Genomic DNA, 13,886 nt, shown 5'->3' on the forward strand with positions numbered 1-13,886 from the left:
ATACCTGACTCTTTCGCCGCCTTGTCATCTTACAGGCTGGTGTGCTTCTTCCATGTGGGCTTTATTGTTTCTCAGCTAGATGGCCCCTTGTTTATCTTCTAGCATGTGGGACCCCAGATACGGTGAAGAAAGCTGATGGTGCCAAGCTGTCAAATTACACAGAATCTGGGAAGGCTGTACTTTAAAGTGGGAACCTTAACTTGATTTTGATTCTTGACAGAGCTTGGATCCATTTCAATTCTTCCCGGAAATAACCAGCAATGTAGCAGTCATGTCTTCTGGTAAAGTGTGCTTGATAGGAGATTGATTACCACTTTTCTAGCCCGTCCTAGGAGAGGCAAGCTTTCCCTTGGCTCCTCCTGAATGAGTTTTTGAAAATAGCTGCTTGTTACCTAGTTTAAGATAGAAGTTCTGATGATTAAAAGTTCTGTTGACTATTACTCTGACCACAAGGTCAAGTGTCATGCCCATCACCAGGTGATCAAAGTTCCAGGACAAATCCTACAAGCTTTATAGACATGCAATTATATATGCCTCATGATTCTTTCTCTGATTCTGTAGTCCAACCTGTGACAGTAATGAATTGCTCTACCACCAACCATGATTTTCCATCATGGATAATTAATGCCGTGACCTTGAATTAATTGTACTTCATCTGGGTCTTCTGATGATGGTTTCTCTCATTCATATAATTGTTTTGGTCTTGCTTTTGTCCTGTTTAAGTCTTAATAAAAAGGACCCCTGGTGACATAGCAGTTACTTTTTCGGCTGCTAACTTCAAAGTCAGCAGTAGAAACCACCAGCCACTCCACCAGAGAAAGACAGGGCGTTCCGCTCTTTGTAAAGAGTTACAGTGGAAGGCATTGTGTGATAGAATGAGTGAAGGCTTAATAAACAGTTCTTCACAGAGTGTATTTGAGTATGAGGTCTTTTTCCCCTCAAGAATGGCATAACATTTAAAATCAAGAGCTTTTCTCTCTCTCTCCATATATATGTATATATATATATATATACAAAAGAAAACAATGCCTAGTTCTGTATATCTTCAAAATTGTTCCTATGATTCCTAATCCCATTGTGGTAGACACACACACACACACAGAGTCTAACAGCAATATTAAGTAAGCATACTTATATAAGATCATTTTTTAGACCAATTCTAATTTATAATGAGCCTATATAGGGTTTCCAAGGCTATAAGTCTTTACGAGAGCAGACAGCCTCATCTTTCTGACTTGGAGAGACAAGTGGGTTTACACTGTTGACCCTGAGGTTTGCAGCGCAATGCGGACTGGACCGCATCATCAGTGGCCCATATTACAGATGAGAACATTGAGTGATCAAAGGCTAACCAATTTGCCCAATGTCACATTTTTTTACTTAGCAAAGGAATCCTGGAGTATAAACCTAGATTTTTTTATAGTTGTTATTTGTTCTGCTATTTTTAGCAAACCTGCAGAACAGAAAGCCAAGGCACTCCTCTATCTCTCTTCATGTGGGATTGCGGTAGATCACGTCAGCTGACAAAGTAGGTCCACAAAACAAATGGAATTGGAACAAACTGTTTTTGTCTTCTCTTTTTTCACTTCTGAAAACTGAGCAACACAACAAATCCACTGACATGGAGTAAATGCTGTCTCCTGTAAGTCAGAGTTGACCTGCCCCCTCAAGGTTAAAGCTTCATTGAAGCAGTTGCCACATCTTTCTTACATGGAACAATTGATGGGTTCAAACCTCTGACCTTTCAGTTAGCAACTTAGCCCTGTAACCAATGCATAGCCAGGGTTCCTTCTTTTCTGATAAGACATAGCTGTTTTCCCTGGTTTCAGAGTTTAAATTAATTGGAAAGTCTAAACCCTAACCAAACTCATTGTCATTGAGTCAACTTGAATTCACAGGGACCCTACAGAACTGCTCCTGAGAATTTCCAAGACTATAAAACTTTACAGGAGGAGAATGCCTCGTCTTTCAACCATGGATTGCGGATGGTTACGACCCAGTAACCTTGTGGTTACCAATCCAACAGTTATCCAGAAGTGGCACCAGGACTCCCCTTGGGAACGCAAGAGGTCTATAAAGTACCCTCTCTCTTTCAGGTGTAAAATATATCGGCTGAAACAAAATGTTAATACTCTTTCTCAGAATTTTCTACATGCTCTGAAATTTCAGCCTAAGCATGTGATATCTCAGATCTTGTTTTACTTTTATTGGCTTTATCTCAACTCTGTTGCATCAATTAGGCTCTTTAATAACAGGAAATTCAAAGAGATGGCAATGCAGATTACAACTGTTTCCCAGAATCTCATATGCCAATAAGAAAGAGCCTTTAAGCCCTTCAGCTATAGTGTTTAGGCAAAGAATATTTCATGAAAATAATTTTTAACTTTCACATATAGAAGCACAGAATCTACTGTATAATCATTAGTAACACCCTTTGATTATTTTTATCTCAGCACACATCATGAGTAACTGTATTCCAGCCACTCTGTATTTTTATTAGTGCCGAAATGCTGTGGAATAATTTCAAATGGCTTATGCAGATTCTTAATGTTATTTTTTAAAAGGAAGGTTTGGAAGCAATTAAAATTAACAAAATGAAAAACTCAAAAGGGGGGAAGTTGGACACCTGACACCTAAAAAAATCGAAGTCTGAACGTATTGCTCTAACCAAACCTGCTCTCATAAACCTGATAATTATACCAATCCTTTAGAATGGCTAAAACTCAATATCATGTTTTAATTCTCCTTTTCTCTCCTACTCATTAAGCAACCAATTACAAATTTTATTGTTTCTGCCTTCTCGATATTTCTCTAATGCTACATTTCTCAAATTGGGTACATAAATTGCTAGTATCCCTTGAAATATTAGCAGGCCCATGTGATCAACAGAATGTGGAAAATAGTTTACTTAAAGAAAAAGTTAAACTTGTTTCATTTTACAGCAAGACCCTCAACATATATGTATAATTTCAAATGTTCAAAAAGAACTGTAATACATGATATTTCTAAATTTTATTTGATCAAAAACAACTCTTGAAATTCAACAATAATACAAATATCATTCACAACAATTTTGACTACTCTTGGATACTCAAAGATGTTCACTAGTAAATACTAATGTCCTCATATCTGTACAACTCTTAAAAGAAATCAGGTGTAAACACTACTGACCTTACATTTGAGATGCCATCAGAAGGATGAACAACAAATGGGGAAATATAGAAACAGCTTCATCAAAAATTTTAAAAGACATTGTGTATTATAGGACATCAAGAAAGTGAAAAAAAATTTAAAAATCTATATATTGGGAAAATACTTGAAAATCATATTTCTCAGGGGTTGGTAAACTTTAGCGACAGAATTGTCAGTCCTACCATTATGACAAGTTAAAAATTATTTGAGATCCATAAATATAGTTTTGCAAGCAAATGAAGTCACCCTTATCTGAAAATGAAACTACGATAATATGATTGACATTTTCAATTTTACTTTAGAGCCACAGGTATGCGCCAAAGGAGTCACGTATGGCATTCAGGCTGCCACCCCTTGACACGTCTAACCAAGGTCTGTTGCCACTGCGGCTGTTGGGGGCCATCTTGTCAGTTCTGACTCATGGGGCCCTGTGTCCAACAGAATGAAACCCTGCCTGCTCCTGCTTCGTCCTCGCAATCTTTCCTCAGGTAAAGGCCATGATTACAGCCACTGTCACTGAGGGTCTTCCTTTCCCCAGTGAACTTGTATTTATATTTAAACATCATGTCCCGTGTTCTTTTCCAGGGTCTTCTCGCTCCTGATACCCTGATCAAGTGTATGAGACAAAATCTTGTCATCCACGATTCTAAAGAGCACTCTGGTTATGCTTCTTCCAAGACTCAAAAACTCCAAACCTAGGACCACGACAGGCTTCTTCTTTTCCATCCATGGTATATTGAATATCCTTCACTAACGCTATAATTTGGCTGTGTTATTTCTTCTCTCATTTTTCATATTCATTGTCTGGACTTCACAGGTGATGGAAAATACCATGACTGGGGTCAAGTGCCTGCTAGTCCTCAAAATGACATCTTGGTTCTTTAATGCTTTGAAGAGGTCTTTTGCACAAGATTTGCCCGGTGTAATATAGAGTTTCATTTCTTGTCTACTGCTTTCATAAGCATTGATTATGGAGCCAAGTAAAATGAAATTCTTGACACCTTAAATCATGTTGTTTACTGGGCTAATTGTAAGAATGTTTATTTTCTTTATATTGTGCTGTAACCCATGCTGAAGACTGCAGTGTTTGAGCTTCATCAGGAAGTGCTTCAGGTTTCCTCTGCTTTGGGTAAGTAACATTGTGCGTGACACCTTCATGTCACACCTTGTTTCGGACTCTTCTTCCAGGCCTGCTGTCATCCATCTACTCACACGGTTTGCTGAACATAGAGGGTTTTAAAATTTTGGTGAATGTATACAACTCTGATGCATACTTTTCCTAATTTGAAACCACTGAGTATGTTTAGTAGACTGGGTGCTAGAGACAAAAATCAAAAAATCAAAAAAATATATATATATAAATATACCATCAACATTCAAACCAATTATATATACACAAGTCAATTATAGATATAGCAATATATACAAACCAATTATAGATATGTAATTGACTTGTGTCTCTAGAGGACCCATTTTGAGCTATATATATATAGCTCAAACCATTGTAGAAGTGGAAAACTTCAGTCTATTTCTCATCTTTGGGTCAGTTGTTAAACTGAAGATTTTCTTCACTAATGTAGCTGCCAGGGCTGGCTAATCTAGAAGCTAGAAGACCAACCAGGAAGCAGAAAACCACAACCTGGTGGGACAGAGGCAGATGAATACAAAGTCAACAAATCAGATTCATGGCGGCAGAGATGAATGAATCCAAGGTCGGCAGGCAATATAGCAGGCCATTGATAGCTCACAGGGATGGCAGGTAATATACCAGACCTTTGAGTCAAGTCCGAAACACTGGGGGTTGAGGAGACAGATGCAGAATCCAGACCCAGCAAGAAGAGGGAAGCTTTCCCACAGAGTCTTCTTAAATAGGAGCAGGCCACACCCTTGAGGAAATTTCCTTCCAATTTTTATCCAGACTGTGACCTGATTAAGGGAGTCGCACTCCACCCTGATCTTCCCACAGCTACTTGCTATTCATAGAAGATCTCATTAGGGAGTTGATTATATTATGTTAGATCACATCGTGGTGAAATCCTTGCCCAGCCAAATTGAAACAAACAACTATCACAGTACCTCTTTGATGTTTTCATATGACTGGCTCGCAGCATGCACACAGGTTCCACATGAGCACAATTAAATGTTGTGGAATTTCTATTTTTGCAATGTTATCCATAATTTGTTATGATCAACATAATTGGTTTTTGTACAGTCAATAAAAACAAAGTACAAGTAAACATATTCCTGATATTTGCTTTCAGCTAAAGTCCGAGATGACACCAGCAATGATATTCCTTATTTTTTGTAATCGTTTTATTAGGGGCTCATACAACTCTTATCACAATTCATACATACGTCAATTGTGTAAAACACATTGTACATTCATTGCCCTCATCATTCACAAAACATTTGCTCTCCACTTAAGCCCCTGACATCAGGTCCTCTTTTTTTCCTCCTCTCTCCACACTCCCTGCTCCCTCATGAACCCTTGACAATTTATAAATTATTATTTTGTCATATCTTGATATTCCTTATTATATGCCTCTTCTGAATCCTACTTGAATTTCTGGTGGCTCCTTGTCCATGTACTGCTAGAACCGTTTTTGAATTATATTCAGCAAAATTTTACTTGCATGGATTAATGATGATGATTTGATTTTTTCTGCTTTCTCTTGTGTCACCATACTTTGGAATAAACATAAATATGAGTCCTTCAGACTCAGAAGGCCCTCAATAAGATGGATGATGGATTGACACAGTAGCTGGAACTATAGGCTCAGGCATAGGACCAATTGTGAGGATGGTGAAAGACTAGACAGTATTTTGTTCTGCTATGCATAGGGTCTCTGTGGATCAGAACTGACTTTTGGCACCTAAAGATAACAACAACAACAGAGCGGGTTGACAAGATAATTATCTTCAATTTTTTTTGGTGTGATAGATAAATGAGTGTCTATAGCAGTGGTTCTCAACCTTCCTAATGCCGCGACTCTTTAATACAGTTCTTCTTGTGGTGACCCCCAACCATAAAATTATTTTTGTTGCTAGTTTATCACTGTGATTTTGCTACTGTTATGAATTGTAATGTAAATATCTGATATGCAGGATGTATTTTCATTGTTACAAATTGAACCTAATTAAAGCATAGTGATTAATCACAAAAAATATGTAGTTCTATATTGTGAAATATTTATTTCTAATTACAAATACATAAAATTTTGTCTTGAAGCATGGTGTAGCATGCGCAACAGTCTTCATGCTGCGTACCCGTATGTGGGCATATCTGCATGTGGGCGGACCCGCCTGGAGATGGATAGAGGAGTGGTGCCTCGGTTCCTAAGACTATCGGAAATATGTGTTTTCTGATTTTCTTAGGCCACTCCTGTGAAAGTGTCATTCAACCCCCAAAGGGGTCGTGACCCACAGGTTGAGAACCTCTGGTCTACAGTATTGTATCACTTTTTGAAACATTTTAATGACTATTGTGTCAATTCCCCGGAGCCCTATTTTTCACCAATGCTTTCCGTGCAGCTTGTGCCTTTTCCTTTAATTCCGCAATTTCTTGACAACATACTACCTCTTTCTAAGCAACAAAATTTAAAAAATTGTAAATTAGGTGGGGGTTTACATTTCAGAATATCAACTTTGTATCTGGCAGCTTCAACCACTCATCTAACCCTCCAGTAGTTTACTCTCACCTGTGGATTCTCTTGCCACTTGCTCCCTCATTTGTCTTCTCCCTCTTGTGCAATAATAGCTTCCATTTCACCCAAGTTAACACCTGTCAACAGTTTAGCTCATGACTTTATCTTCCTTTCTTGGTCCCCCCATGTCCGCCAGCCTCCTGCCAAATTACAAAGTCTGTTCCCTTTGGCATAAGCATTTTAACTTGTCCCCCTCACCCCTCATAGCTGTGGTCTTATATAATATCTGTCCTCTGTGATCAGCTAATTTCACTCAGCATTATTTTCTCCAGGTCCATCCAGGACATGAGGTGCTTTGTGCTTATGTGATTGTTTTCCAGTGATTCATTGTGTGTCTATACCAAGTAGAAGAGTGTACCAGTTTTCTAAAGTGTGAATTTAGGTGGTTTCCAGATTCTCACTATTATAAACAGTGCTCCTATTAACATGGGTGTGCACGTGTCTGTCCGTGTTATGACTTCCACTTCTGAAGGTTACATATCCAGCAGAAGGATTGCTGTACTGTGTGGATTTCTAGTCCCAGTTGTTTGAGGTAATGCCATACTGCTTTCCCCAGTGGTTGCTCATAATTGCATTCCTACCAGTGTATATGACAGTTCCAATCTCTCTACAGCCTCTTCAGCATTTATTAATCCTGTTTTTAAAATTCAATTTGGATATCATTAATGTAAGATCAATGATCTCATCAGTGTTTGACTTGCATCTCTTAGATGGTTATCATGAATATTTTTTCATATTCAACTTCAGTGAATTGTTTAGTCATATTCTTTGCCTACTTATTAATTAGATTATTTATCTTTTTTCTTAAGATGTTGCAGTTTTTTACAAATTTTAGAAATTTCCCATTGGGTTGTCAAAGAGTTTTTCACCTGTGGATTCTCTCATTATTTTTGTAATTAAGTCTTTGGATGCATATTTCTTATTTTCAGTAGGCCCCAGTCATCTATTTTGTCATCTGCTGTATTCCCTTATATTAAATAGTGTGTCCATTCCCTGTAATAGGACTCTTAAATTTGTCCCTATTTCCTAATTGATTATCTCTCTAGCTCTAGGATTTAGAGTTTTGTTCCACCTTGAGTTCCTTTTTGTACATGAGGTACAAATTTTGTGGATCCATCGGTGGTGAATACATCTCCAGGGCTCTGGCAGCCGTGGGATCAGCCAGCAGGAAGGTGAAGGGAGAGAGAGGGGGGGGGAGGTTCCCAGGGCCCTTCTTATGAGAAGGACACGCCTACAAGGGAGCACCATCAGGCTATACCCCGATTGACAGGTTGAATACCACCCCAACAGTTTTAGATATCTTCAAGTTGACAAGAAATAATGTAACTACCCCAAGAAGGAAATTCAAGTACACGAGCATACTTTTTTGAAGGCACTAGGTATACTGCGTTTAATGTTGGGTTTTTTTGCTCCTTGTCAAAAATCAGCAGTTGTAGGTGGCTGGATTTATTGATGAATCTTTATTTGTTTAATATCAGACTGTTTGAACTACTGTGGTTGCATTTGAAGATGGGAAGTGAGAGATTTCCTACTTTGCTGTTCTTTTTAAGAAGGTCTGCTTTCCTTGGTCTCTTCCCTTTCTAAATGAAGTTAATGCTTAGTTTTTCACGTTCTTTAAAAAGTAAACTTGGGAGCTAGATCAGCATTTCTTTGTAGTTATTGATTGCTTTGGGTAGTTTTGGAGCATAGAAGTTCTGCGTTAGGCTGCAGTCTGCAAGGCAGGCAGTTCCAAACCACCAACCAAACCATGGGAGAAAGACAGGACTTCTTACTCCTGTAAACAGTTGCAGTGTCGTACACTGGGGCAGTTCTACCCTGTCCTATTAAACTCGATGGCAGTGAGTTTAATTTTTTGGCTTAGTTTTTGTAGCATCTACATTTTCACAATGTTAAGCCCTCTGACCCATGAACAGAGTATGTTCTTCCATTTATGTAGGTCTCTTTTAGTCTCTTGTATTAATATTCTGTAGTTTTTCCTGGACATGTCTTATTTATCTCTGGTTGTGATTATTCCTTAGTATTTAATTTTTTGTGAATCATTTATTTCTACTCTAGTCTTTATGATTTCCCCCCTGGCTATTGAAGGCTTATTTTGCTGCTCTTGTTCTAGTTGTGGAAAATTCTGGATTAAGGTGCTGATTTTGATTCTTTTATTTTTTTTCATACATGCATTCATTCCAGTTAATTTCCCCTTATTGTTTTTGCTATTTCCCAAAGGTGTTTTTTGACAATTTTATTGGCACTTCATCCACATATCATACAATTTGATACTTCAGTGTACAATCAACACCACAGTTAATTTTAGAACATTTTCTTCTTCCTTGTACTTCTTGTTATTCATGTAATATTTTTCTTCAATTGTGGCAAAAATATAAACAAAATATTCTCCAATTCAACAACTTCTACACGTATAATTCAGTGTCATTGGTTATACGCTTAATGTTGTACCACCATTATTGATATCTCTCTCCAAATTGTTCCACAATCGTAAAATAATTTCAGTGCTCCCTAAGCAAAGCATTTTCTTCTTCACCCATGGTGACCATAAGTCAAGTTTGATAGTGGTTTTTTTTTTAGTAATTTTTGGTATAATTTTCATATATCACACATTTCCATAGTTAAATTGCTTTTTAAAAAGTTGATGATACATCATCACAGTCAGTTTTAATCCTCCCTCTCTGCTCCCTCATTCATTGATTGCTCCCCAATTGCCCTCACCCTCTCCTTGCCCAATAAACCATTGCACCAGTTACTGTTTCTATGCATCCAATCCTTCTATTCTTCATAAACAGGGAAACTTAATAGAAACAATAAAAACAAAAGCAAAATGAAGCAGACAGAAGAAAATAATAATTATAAAGACAAAAATAAAGAGTAAAAAAGAAATTCCACAAACAATATTTTAAAAGCCAGAGTAGAAATTTCTGTTGTGGAACAAGTGAGAAATAGTTGAGCCTAGAACAAATTCAGTTGGGTCAAGGGGCAGGTCACCTGACAAAGTATGAAGTTTGATCCAGCATAATCAAGTTTATAATAATCTCTATCTGATAGTAAAGCTGTTTGTGTCCCTTGACTGTGGCTAGAGTGGATCTGCCAGAGGCTTACTCTGATTAGATTTTGAATTCCTACTGTCCTTGATAACCGTCTATAAATTAGGTGTTCACAATTGAAGCTCTGATATTATTCCCTTTATCATATTTGAATTTTGTTATTGTTATCTTTGGATGACACAGGCTCATATACTAAAGGCATTTGGAATGTTGTGTTTTCTCTCTTATTTGTTTCAGATAAGTTGTTGAGTTCATTTGTCCTTTTTAAGCAATGTGTTGTTCAATTTCCATGTAATTAACTTTTTGCCCTTGTTCTTTCTAGTTTTGATTTAAAATTTTATAACATTGCAGTCTGAGAAAATGGCTTTACAAAGCTCAGTATTTTAAAACATTGTAAGGCTATCTTTGCATCCTAACTTATGGTCTATTGTGGGGAATGTTCCATGTGCGCTGGAAAAAATGTGTACTGTGTTGTTGGGAGGAATGCTGTTTATTGAAGAGATTAACTGTCTTATTCAGTTCTATGTTTTCATTGAGTTTCTTTCCCAATGACCATTCCTGCCTTCCCAGTGGTGTATTGAAATATTATACATTTATTGTTGTATTGTCTACTCCAATTTTGTGGTTCTGCTTAATATATTTCAGTCATCTTTTGTTGGGTGTGTATATGTGTATTGTTGTTATGTACTCGAATTGTATTGTCCGTTTAGCAATTATGTAGTGGCATTCTTTGTCTCTCATGATGGATTGTTGCCTTGAAGTTATTCCGTTAGAGATTAATATTATCACCCTTGTTTTTTTGTTTGCCTTTAGTTTTATATATTTTTCCACTATTTGATTTTAATCTAATTTTGCATTTGTGTCTAAGGAATTTTTCTTGTTAGCTGTATGTGGATAGGTCTTATTTCCTTTTTCTTTTCTATTAAAAATAATTTTATTGGGGGCTCATACAGTTCTTATCACAATCCATACATACATCCATTGTGTCATTCACATTTGTACATTTGGTGCCATCATCATTTTCAAAAGAATTTCTTTTTACTTGACTCCTTGGTATCAGCTCCTCATTTTTTCTCTCTCCCTCACTCCCTGCCCCACCCTCCTTCCCTCATGAACCCATGGTACTTTACAAATTATTATTTTTTCATGTCTTACATTGACCAATATCTCCCTTAACTCACTTTTCTGTTGTCTGTCCTCCTGGGAGGGGTTATATGTAGATCATTGTGATCTGTTCACCCTTTCTTCCCCCACCTTCCCCTCCCCCTCCTGGTATTGCTACTCTCATTATTGGTACTGGGGAGTTTATCTGTCCTGGATTCCCTGTGTTTCCACCTCTTATCTGTACCCATGCACATGCTCTGGTCTAGCTGTATTTGTAAGGTAGAATTGTCTTCAGAATAGTGCTGGGGGTGAGGCATTAAAGAACTAGAGGAAAGTTGTATCTTTCAATGATGCTATACTGCACCCTGACTGGCTCATCTCTTCCTTTTGACCCTTTTGTAAGGGCATGTCCAATTGTCTACAGATGGGCATTGGGGCTCCACTCTGCACTGCCTCTCATTCACATTGATATGATTTTTTTTCCCCTGAGTCTTTGATGCCTGACACTGGATCCCATCGACACCTCATGATCACATAGGCTTGTGTGCTTCTTCCATGTGGGCTTTGTTGCTTCTCAGCTAGATGGCCACTTATTTATCTTCAAGCCTTTAGGGTTTTATTTTCTAATCCACTTTGCTACTCTCTGTTTCTTGGCAGCTATGTTTCATTCATTTATGTCCAGTGTTGTTATTAATATGTATAAGTTTGTCTGAGTAATTTTGATGGTTTGAGTGTGGTTTTATTTATTTATTTATTTATTTTCCTAAATTTCCATGCCATTTTGAGTACTATTTTAAATGTGTAGATGTCTTTGTGTTGTTGGTCTCAGATTGTGTACTTCTGATGATTATCTTCCAGAGCACTTCTCTCAGTATTTTTTGTAGTGCTATTCTTATTTTTCCAACTTCCTTTCATATCTCCTTGTTAAATAATTCCTTTAACTTCTACTTATAAAATACACTTATTTCTCCTTCATATTTGGGAGGTAATTTTGCAAGATATAAGATTCTTGATTGGCAGTTTTTCCTTCAGGATTTTATACATGTCATTCCATTTGCTTCTTGCTTACATGATTTGGATGGAAAAAAATCTGAGATTTTTCTGATTGCATTTCCTTTATAAATGACTTTTTTCCCCCAAGCTACACTCTGTATTCACTTTTTGTTCTAAATATTGGAAAGTTTGAATACAACATGTCAAAATATTTTTCTTTTCCATTCTGTTTGGGAGTTTTCTTTGCTTCCTGGGTAATTATATGTTCTTCTTTTATACTGTTAGGGAAACTTTCTTCCCTGATTTGTTATACTAAAATCTCTGTGCAGTTTTTGTTTTGCTTTGTTTCTTCCTGTTCTGAGTTCTCAATGAGATGTAAGTTTTTCATCTTGATAGCATCCCACATAATTCTTAGACTTTCTTCAGACTCCTTTATTGTTTTTCATATATTAAAAATGAGAAATTTGTCTCCCAGCTTACTGATTCAACTTTTCATTTCCTTAATCGGTTTCTCTGGTCTTTTATAGTGTTGCCTAATTCAGTTATATTGTTATTAACCGCCTGTACTTCTATTTTGTGTAAACTTTCTACTTTCCCCCCTCTGTTCTCTTGAACTTTTTCTTCATCAATTCAAAACATCATTCTTTTGAACTCTCTGGTAGAACTCTAGGATCTTTTGGATCTGAGTGTGGTCCGCTTGCTTGCTTTTCTTGTTTTTCGCATGGACAAAGATTGATTGCTATCCCTACAGCATCTTGTGCAGTTGTTATGATTGTGAGGGCTTGCTGGGTTACGCGGTGGCACTTGACTCTGTCACGTGATGCTGGGAAAGAATAAGAGAAACCAAAAAACAGAAGAAGGTTTAAGGGAAAATGATTACAGAAGAGCTGAAAGAGGTAAAAGAAGAAAAGAGAAAGAGGATGAAAAGAAAGAAAGAAGCAGAGACAAATGAAAAATCATACTTTGCATAGTTGTGAAATTTTATAAAATTTGCTCTGTGCCTATTTTCTTGATTTTCTTCTTTTTATTATGTAGCAAAAATTTATTATTAATAAATTTTTAATTTTAATAAAAGTTTTTATTGGGGCTCTTACAGCTCCTATAACAATTCATACATCCATAAAAAATCTTTTTAATTGAAGTATAAATTGCATCATTACAAAAATGGAAGTCTAGAAAAATTCCAGAAATGCTTTATCCTTATAATTACTATGGTAACTGAGTCTTTTGCTTGTTTGTTTAACAGACTGAAAATGTAGGATGGAAGCTGGGAACAAAGTGGTAACCCAATACTTTCTTGTAATCTGCCAACTTTGTCTCTAGCAGATAGAACAACGTTTCCTGTTTAGTGTGAAACTTCTAGGGAACACCGACACCCTTATATATTATTCTTTCATAAAATGAGCTGAGAATCTTTTATGGTAAATATTAGAAAAATAGTTCCTAAGGAGAAGAAATTTCCACAAAGAAACTTAACACTACTCAGAGAGTGTTGATTAAAATTTCTAAATTCTTTACTATATCATATCAGTGATGGGAATAACATTATTTGCATTAATAGTATAATGTCACTCAGACTAAAAAACTAACTACTCTATTTTTGTTGGTGAATTCCCATTGTATTCCCTGCTGAGCCATAGAAACTCCCTAGGAGCATAATTCCCATCGTCATGGATGCGAAAATGAAAGCTCAGAAAGGTGACATGACTGGCAGAAACCACACATCTCTTCAGTGTAGGAGGGTTTTCCATAGAGCTCATGACTCTTATTCACTGTATATCGTGAACTAAACTGCCACTGAAATAGGAAGTACTGGCTTCTACAACTGAAAAAGGGGATTTCC

Source organism: Echinops telfairi, unplaced genomic scaffold (genome assembly GCF_000313985.2).
Source record: "Echinops telfairi isolate 266 unplaced genomic scaffold, ASM31398v2 ScPeMD7_7469;HRSCAF=8507_1, whole genome shotgun sequence".
Lineage (NCBI taxonomy): Eukaryota > Metazoa > Chordata > Mammalia > Afrosoricida > Tenrecidae > Echinops > Echinops telfairi.